This window comes from Hyperolius riggenbachi, unplaced genomic scaffold (assembly GCF_040937935.1).
Source record: "Hyperolius riggenbachi isolate aHypRig1 unplaced genomic scaffold, aHypRig1.pri scaffold_128, whole genome shotgun sequence".
NCBI classification, from domain to species: domain Eukaryota; kingdom Metazoa; phylum Chordata; class Amphibia; order Anura; family Hyperoliidae; genus Hyperolius; species Hyperolius riggenbachi.
In genome coordinates, this window is record NW_027152346.1 from 77,501 (window position 1) to 86,310 (window position 8,810).

The following is an 8,810-nucleotide window of genomic DNA, read 5'->3' on the forward strand; positions in this document are numbered from 1 at the left end:
AGAAGTCACAACCATGCCACAGAGCGATATCCGCTCAGCAGCAGAGCGCCGCTTTGAATGCTGGGGCCTTGCCGCGGCACGAAAAGCTCGGGGGGGCGTGGATACAAGATTATATTTAACATAACTTTTTAAAAAATAGCCAATTTTAATAACATTTTCAAAAAATGCCCATATTCATTAGGGTTTATTATTTCAAGGCATAGTCGAATTTTAAGTTCAGGTCCACTTTAAGGACTGGCCACTTTTTTTCCATTCAGACCACTGCAGCTTTCACGGTTTATTGCTCGCTCATACAACCTACCACCTAAATGAATTTTGGCTCCTTTTCTTGTCACTAATAAAGCTTTCTTTTGGTGCTATTTGATTGCTCCTGCGATTTTTACTTTTTATTATATTCATCAAAAAAGACATGAATTTTGGCAAAAAAATGATTTTTTTAACTTTCTGTGCTGACATTTTTCAAATAAAGTAAAATTTCTGTATACATGCAGCGCGAAAAATGTGGACAAACATGTTTTTGATAACAAAAAAAACCATTCAGTGTATATTTATTGGTTTGGGTAAAAGTTATAGCGTTTACAAACTATGGTGCAAAAAGTGAATTTTCCCATTTTCAAGCATCTATGACTTTTCTGACCACCTGACATGTTTCATGAGGGGCTAGAATTCCAGGATAGTATAAATACCCCCCAAATGACCCCATTTTGGAAAGAAGACATCCCAAAGTATTCACTGAGAGGCATAGTGAGTTCATAGAAGATATTAATTTTTGTCACAAGTAAGCGGAAAATGACACTTTGTGACAAAAAAAAAAAAAAGTTTCCATTTCTTCTAACTTGCGACAAAAAAAAAAAAAAAAATGAAATCTGCCACGGACTCACCATGCCCCTCTCTGAATACCTTGAAAGTGTCTACTTTCCAAAATGGGGTCATTTGTGGGGTGTGTTTACTGTCCTCGCATTTTGGGGGGTGCTAATTTGTAAGCACCCCTGTGAAGCCTAAAGGTGCTCATTGGACTTTGGGCCCCTTAGCGCAGTTAGGCTGCAAAAAAGTGCCACACATGTGGTATTGCCGTACTCAGGAGAAGTAGTATAATGTGTTTTGAGGTGTATTTTTACACATACCGATGCTGGGTGGGAGAAATATGTCTGTAAATGACAATTTTTTTTTTTTTACACACAATTGTCCATTTACAGAGATCTTTCTCCCACTCAGCATGGGTATGTGTACAAATACACCCCAAAACACATTATACTACTTCTCCTGAGTACGGCGATACCACATGTGTGGCACTTTTTTGCACCCTAACTGCGCTAAGGGGCCCAAAGTCCAATGAGTACCTTTAGGATTTCACAGGTCATTTTGAGAAATTTCGTTTCAAGACTACTCCTCACGGTTTAGGGCCCCTAAAATGCCAGGACAGTATAGGAACCCCACAAATGACCCCATTTTAGAAAGAAGACACCCCAAGGTATTCCGTTAGGAGTATGGTGAGTTCATAGAAGATTTTATTTTTTGTCACAAGTTAGCGGAAAATTGATTTTTAGCGGAAAATGACACTTTGTGAAAAAAACCAATAAAAATCAATTTCCACTAACTTGTGACAAAAAATAAAATCTTCTATGAACTCACCGTACTACTAACAGAATACCTCGGGGTGTCTTCTTTCTAAAATGGAGTCATTTGTGGGGTTCCTATACTGTCCTGGCATTTTAGGGGCCCTAAACCGTGAGGAGTAGTCTTGAAACAAAATTTCTCAAAATGACCTGTGAAATCCTAAAGGTACTCATTGGACTTTGGGCCCCTTAGCGCAGTTAGGGTGCAAAAAAGTGCCACACATGTGGTATCGCCGTACTCAGAAGTAGTATAATGTGTTTTGAGGTGTATTTTTACACATACCCATGCTAAGTGGGAGAAATATCTCTGTAAATGACAATTGTTTTTTACACACAATTGTCCATTTAAATAGAAATTTCTCCCACCCAGCATCGGTATGTGTAAAAATACACCCCAAAACACATTATACTACTTTTCGTGAGTACGGCGGTACCACATGTGTGACACTTTTTTTTTGCAGCCTAGGTGCGCTAAGGGGCCCAACGTCCTATTCAAAGGTCATTTTGAGGCATTTGTTTTCTAGACTACTACTCGCGGTTTTAGGGCCCCTAAAATGCCAGGGCAGTATAGGAACCCCACAAGTGACCCCATGTTAGAAAGAAGACACCCCAAGGTATTCCGTTAGGTGTATGACGAGTTCATAGAAGATTTTATTTTTTGTCACAAGTTAGTGAAAAATGACACTTTGTGAAAAAAAACCAATAAAAATCAATTTCCGCTAACTTTTGACAAAAAATAAAATCTTCTATGAACTTGTCATACACCTAACAGAATACCTTGGGGTGTCTTTTTTTCTAAAATGGGGTCACTTGTGGGGTTCCTATACCGCCCTGGCATTTTACGGGTCCAAAACCGTGAGTAGTCTGGAAACCAAATGTCTCAAAATGACTGTTCAGGGGTATAAGCATCTGCAAATTTTGATGACAGGTGGTCTATGAGGGGGCGAATTGTGTGGAACCGGTCATAAGCAGGGTGGCCTTTTAGATGACAGGTTGTATTGGGCCTGATCTGATGGATAGGAGTGCTAGGGGGGTGACAGGAGGTGATTGATGGGTGTCTCAGGGGGTGGTTAGAGGGGAAAATAGATGCAATCAATGCACTGGGGAGGTGATCGGAAGGGGGTTTGAGGGGTATCTGAGGGTTTGACCGAGTGATCAGAAGCCCACACGGGGCAAATTAGGCCCTGATCTGATGGGTAGGTGTGCTAGGGGGTGACAGGAGGTGATTGATGGGTGTCTCAAGGTGTGATTAGAGGGGGGAATAGATGCAAGCAATGCACTGGCGAGGTGATCAGGGCTGGGGTCTGAGGGCATTCTGAGGGTGTGGGCGGGTGATTGAGTGCCCTAGGGGCAGATGGGGGTCTAATCTGATAGGTAGCAGTGACAGGGGGTGATTGATGGGTAATTAGTGGGTGTTTAGGGTAGAGAAGAGTAACCAAGCAGCTCAGGGTGACCCAAACTACTAGGAATGTATAAAGGGATGAAAGGAACCAAAAAGCCCTCCTACTAAAAAAGCAAAGCTTGGTGTAATTGCCTTCTTAAAACAGAAGGAAATTTGCAATAATTCAGTTATAAATGAACATTTGTGGTTACCCACAATGCACACCTACTAAATATGCAAATTATCCCTTTCCGCCCTTGTTAAGCCAGGCAAGCATCCAGAACCGCTGGTTTATAGCAAGCCTATAGCCTTAAGTTTTACACAGCCCTATTTCATACAGCCTTATCAATCCCTGCCATGTACTGATGAGGACCAAAAGTCCGAAACAGGCTGTCTACATGTGGGTTTGATATGGCTGATATGGCAAAAGTGTATTATACACTTTGTATGCGGCGATCATCGGGTTAACATCCCGCCGGCGCTTCCGTACGGCCGGCGGGATGTTGCGGCGGGTGAGCGGCGCCAGGCGGAGGAACGCGTCACGGATGACGCGATCGCTCCGCCCATGCCCCTACAAGGACCGCCGCCATTTGTCAATACGGCGGTCCTTGCGGGGTCCACTTCCCGGCCGCCATTTGTCAATACGGCGGTCGGGAAGTGGTTAAAACGCTCCAGACTCTCTTAAAGCTTGCATTTTAGAGGCAGGAAGTTTGAATCAGGATTAACCCAATTCAAAACATCCTGTCTGTAAAATACAAAGCTCTAGTTCATTGGCTAATTTAAAAGAAAACCAGTAAGCTTTCTTCAAACGTTACTCCTATTGACTGACAATGTTAGAATATACACTTATATTTACTCTATCAGAAATGGTCACTCTAATTATACAGGCCCATGTTATGAAATCGCTGCCTGGAGATTTGGGCGCAGGGTAAAGCCGATATACAGCTCATCCTGCTCCTGCACAAGTCCTGACGGCACCAATTACCATTTCCCTTCCAGGTCCACGTGGATGGTGGGAAATGATGCAATTCAGCTTCCAGCTATAGCTGGCTGTCAAATTACAGCATTTCTGTAGTAATTTGTGTTCCTCCTTGACAGCACCCAAATTACATTAACAGTACAAGGTTTCCTTTTTGTTAAAAAAAAAAACACAACAACTTTTAATACTATAAAAGAAGGTGTTCGGCTGATCAGATTTCTCAAAAATTACTTAAGATAACTTGCAAGTGAGGTTATACACTACAACATTTGTAAAGTGCTTTTCTCCCATAGGACTCAAAGCGTATAGTTGTGTCTCAGATTAATACAGGGTTGCAGGCTAGGTTGTGTTACAGAGGAGATAGTCAGATGTTCATGAATGCCAGACTGAAGAGGTAGGATTTCAGTTTAGACTTAAATGCTTCCAAGGATGGAGCTGTCCTGATTGGGTGTGGCAGGGAGTTCCAAAGTGTAGGGGCAGCATGACAAATGGCTCTGTCTCCAAAGGTTGAGGGGGACTCTGGGGGGTGACCAAGGTGTTACATTCTTTTGATCCAAGATTGTGGGGGGGTGTGATGCAGTTGCAACAAGTCCTTCAGGTATCCAGGGCTCAGATTGTGCAAGGATTTGAATGCCAGTAAGCCAATCAAACAGAATTCTCCATTTTATCGGTAGCCAGTGGAGTGAGCACAGGGTTGGTGTTATGTGGCAATGGCAGGGTTGGCTCATTAACAGCCTTGCGGCAGCATTCTGTACTAATTGCAGGCGGCGCAAGTCTTTTCTATGCAGGCCTGTGTTAAGCCTATAGTTCCTATTATATCTGGATAACAAACATTATCCAAGGTCCCCTTACATCACAAGATAAAAGTTAAAATTACACAACCCCCACCAAATGGAGGTTGTGTAATTTTAACATTTATCTTGTGATGTAAGGGGACCTTGGATAATGTTTGTTATCCAGTTATAACAGGAACTATAGGCCCAACATCACTTGCAAGTTATCTTGAGTAATTTTGAGAAATCTGATCAGCCAAACCCCTTTTATAGTATTAAAAGTTTTTTTTATGATTTAACAAAAGGGAAACTTTGTAGTGTTAATGTTTCAGGTTCTGTGATATGTAAATTTCAGCACCCAAATTACTCAGTAAGTGCAGCTATAGTCATAATTCCTATTACATTCCATGGTGGCGCTGGCTGCACCCAAGTCTCCTGCGCGGTTTTAACAGTACTTGATGGTTGGGACCTGGGAACTGAGTTTACTGTAGCCAGAGGCTTACTGTATTGAGATTTTAATGATACATACAGCTTGAAAAGGGACCAATCAAATCCAGTGTCACAGAATATGTTACATCTCAAATTACTAACAGAGCAGTGGCCGGGTCTATTGTGTGCAAACGCAATCACTGTATATACTCGCATACAAGCTGAGGTACCCACTTTTCCCTCACAAACCAGGGAAAAAGTGATTGACTCACATATAAGCCACCTCCACAGTAGCCAGATGTGCCCCAAGGATGGAGATTAGAGAGATTGAATGCCACACAGGAAGAATCACCAATCATTGCACCACTGACACGTTGCTTGCACACGCCACAAGCCAGGGGACACAGGTAGTCTTGAGCAGCACACTCTGCACACCATGTTGCAGGGAATGGGGCACAGACCCAGCTGGCAAGAGCAGGATCACTAGTGCTCGATCCTTATGCTCCTCTGCCAGTAACAAAACCTGCTCCACCATCCATTCTGCTCAACTGACTCGCATATAAGCCGAGGGGGTAACTTTTCAGCCCATTTTTTTGAGCTGAAAAATTAGGCTTATATGTGAGTATATACATGCAAGTTTGTGACATTGGCAATGTTCTCTTGCCTGCATGTTACAGGGCTAGTGATACACATACGAATTCAGAGATGCCTCCTTGTATGCAGCTATACAGAATAATGTGGGTTTGTAATCCAATACATTGAAAACTAAGTCTGTGGTAATGGGCTTCAGCTACCTCCAAGTAAAGAGTAATGCTGGGCATACACAGTTTCTGCTGCTTGATCAATTTTTGCCACTTGATTCTGCAGGCGATTCGCTTATCTTCCACTTACTATCAGGAATCAAGCAGCAAAACGATTGAACAGGAGAGCGGCCATGTCAGAAATCATCAAGCCATCTATCTGACTCAAAAACAAACCATGTATTCCCAGCATAACTCTTCCCACATGGAGTGCAGCAAGAAAGTTTACAGAGGGACATTGGGCATAGAATTATTTGGCACATTTATCATGCATCTATTTAAGAGAGGATGCAACCACTGAACATTCTCTGGGTCACCATTTGCACACAAAGGACAGTGACTGAACATCTCCACTGGTGTGTCTGCTGTGTGGCAGTAAAGCTAGTCATACACCGATTACAACCCCACTGGAATTCAGATGGTTATCCATTTCTACTATGAGGAAAACTAAGGAACTGAGCCCACTAATGCAGCTGTGTCCACTTCTTTCCACCTTTCAGCATCTTATATTGATGTGCAACTGAAAAGCAGTCAGTGGGCTCAGCCCCTCAAGATAATGCATTTCAGCTGAAATGTACCGATCAAGTAAAGAGAACCTGAGGGGGAAAAAAAAAAGTCATAAATTAACTTACCGAAGACCCAAGATCCTGCAGAGGCTTCCCACACTGTCCTCCAGACCTCCGCCACGTCCTATTGGTCATGTTGCAAGCCTCACCACTTGCACTTCCTCCTTCAAGCTGGAAGGAGGAAGTGTGTGGTGGTGAGGCTTGCAACGCGACCAATAGGACGCGTGCAAGCCATTTGGAGCGCAGGGAGGATGACTTATGGTTAAATAACCTTCAGTCCCTGCTGCACCCCTGAGCTAATTAAAGCGCATTTAAATCACAAACTTTAGTGCTTAAAGGAACACTTAAGTCAAAAAAAAAAAAAAAAAGAGTTACTCACCTAGGGCTTCCAATAGCCCCCTGCAGCTGTCCAGTGCCCTCACCGTCTCCCTCCAATCCTCCTGGCCCCGCCGGCAGCCACTTCCTGTTTCGGTGACAGGAGCTGACAGGCTGGGGATGCGAATGATTCTTTGCATTCCTGGCCACAATAGCACCATCTATGCTACTATAGCAGCATAGAGGGTGCTAATGTGTCTGGGAACGCGAAGAATCACTCGCGTCCCCAGCCTGTCAGTTCCTGTCACCGAAACAGGAAGTGGCTGCCGGCGGGGCCAGGAGTATCGGAGGCTATTGGAAGCCCTAGGTGAGTAAAACTCATTTTTTTTTTGTTTGACTTAAGTGTCCCTTTAAGCACTCATTACTTATGAGAGCATCCCTGGCACCAGCATGTCCACAGGACCTGCCCAGCAGTGGTACAAGAGCAGCTGACCAGCATTAAATTCTGCCCATCTGAAGGAGGCTTTACTGCTATTTGAGAGAATTGGCTGCAAATTGAGGGGGAAGGAAATAAAAATAAAGTGAAACTTTTGGGGAAAATAAATAAAATTAGGAGCAGTCCTCCAATCACAGCACCCTCTGCAGCACAAATGTTTGATTGGCTGAATAGTATAGGTGTAGTTACAACCTATCATGTAGGGCTACACGGTTTTTCGGTTTAAAACCGAAACCACGGTTGGAGGCAGGACGATCTGCTGATCGTCAGTACCTTCGGTTTTTCGGTCCGCTGTCTATAACATCTTGCTTCTGGCCCCGCTGTGCGCGGATTGGCCAGAAGCAGTGAATATGTATAAGTGTTAATGAGCGGGGGGCGGATCCACTAGAGCGAGCGGCCGGGCACATCATACAGCATTACCTATCACTGGCTAGCGATGGAATGAAGGCAGCGGTAGGCGGAGATGTACAGAGCATACAGCACCGCCTACTGCTGCCGTCATTCCATCACTAGCCAGTAATAGGTAATGCTGTATGATGTGCCCGGCCGCTCGCTCTAGTGAATCCGCCCCCTGCTCATTAACACTTATACATATTTACTGCTTCTGGCCAATCCGCGCACAGCGGGCCAGAAGCAAGATATTACAGACAGCAGACCAGGCAGTGCAGACTGTGAGCCAAACCCAAGCCCCCCCCCCCCCCCCCCCCCCCCCCCAGTGCAAAAAGCAGGAATATAAAAAAAAAAAATAAAAAAAAAAGGGAAAATCGAAATTGCAATTTCTGAGAGAAAAATCGCAATTTCGATTTTTCCCTAAAATCGTGCAGTCCTACTATCATGTTAGCATATTCTCCCTATGAGGAGATTTCCTGCTGGGCCCCCTAATCTACACTAGCACCAAAGTATCACTAAATGCTTGTTTGGCAAAATTTTGAAAAAAATCCCATTTAAGACTCTGCTAAACGAAAACCTACAGTGACGTTCTAAAGAGTGCAGATCCACCTTTGGCTTCAAAGCTACATTGAGGTAACACGGTTCACAATTGGTACAAGAGTCTCCAAATCACACCACCAATCTCCAACTTTACTTCTGTTTAATGGAAGTAGTGCTTGAACAGAAACAAGAATGATATAAAATGACAATGCCACAGGTGCGGACAGCACTGGAGACCAGAGCTGTGGAGTCGGTCCAAAAATCCACCGACTCCGACTCCTCAGTTTAGGATTCCACCGACTCCGACTCCTCTAATTTGCATATTACAATTTTGTTGATTAAAAGTATGTAACATGAAATTCGTCTCTTAACTGCCAACGCTTAGGACTTTTACAAGACAACTGAAGTGAGAAGGATATGTAGACTACTATATTTATTCCCTTTAGACTAAAACTAGTCCTTGGTAAGAGTACTTGTAAAAGGTACAAACCGGAACAAAGAACATCTATCAGGCCCTAGGCAATG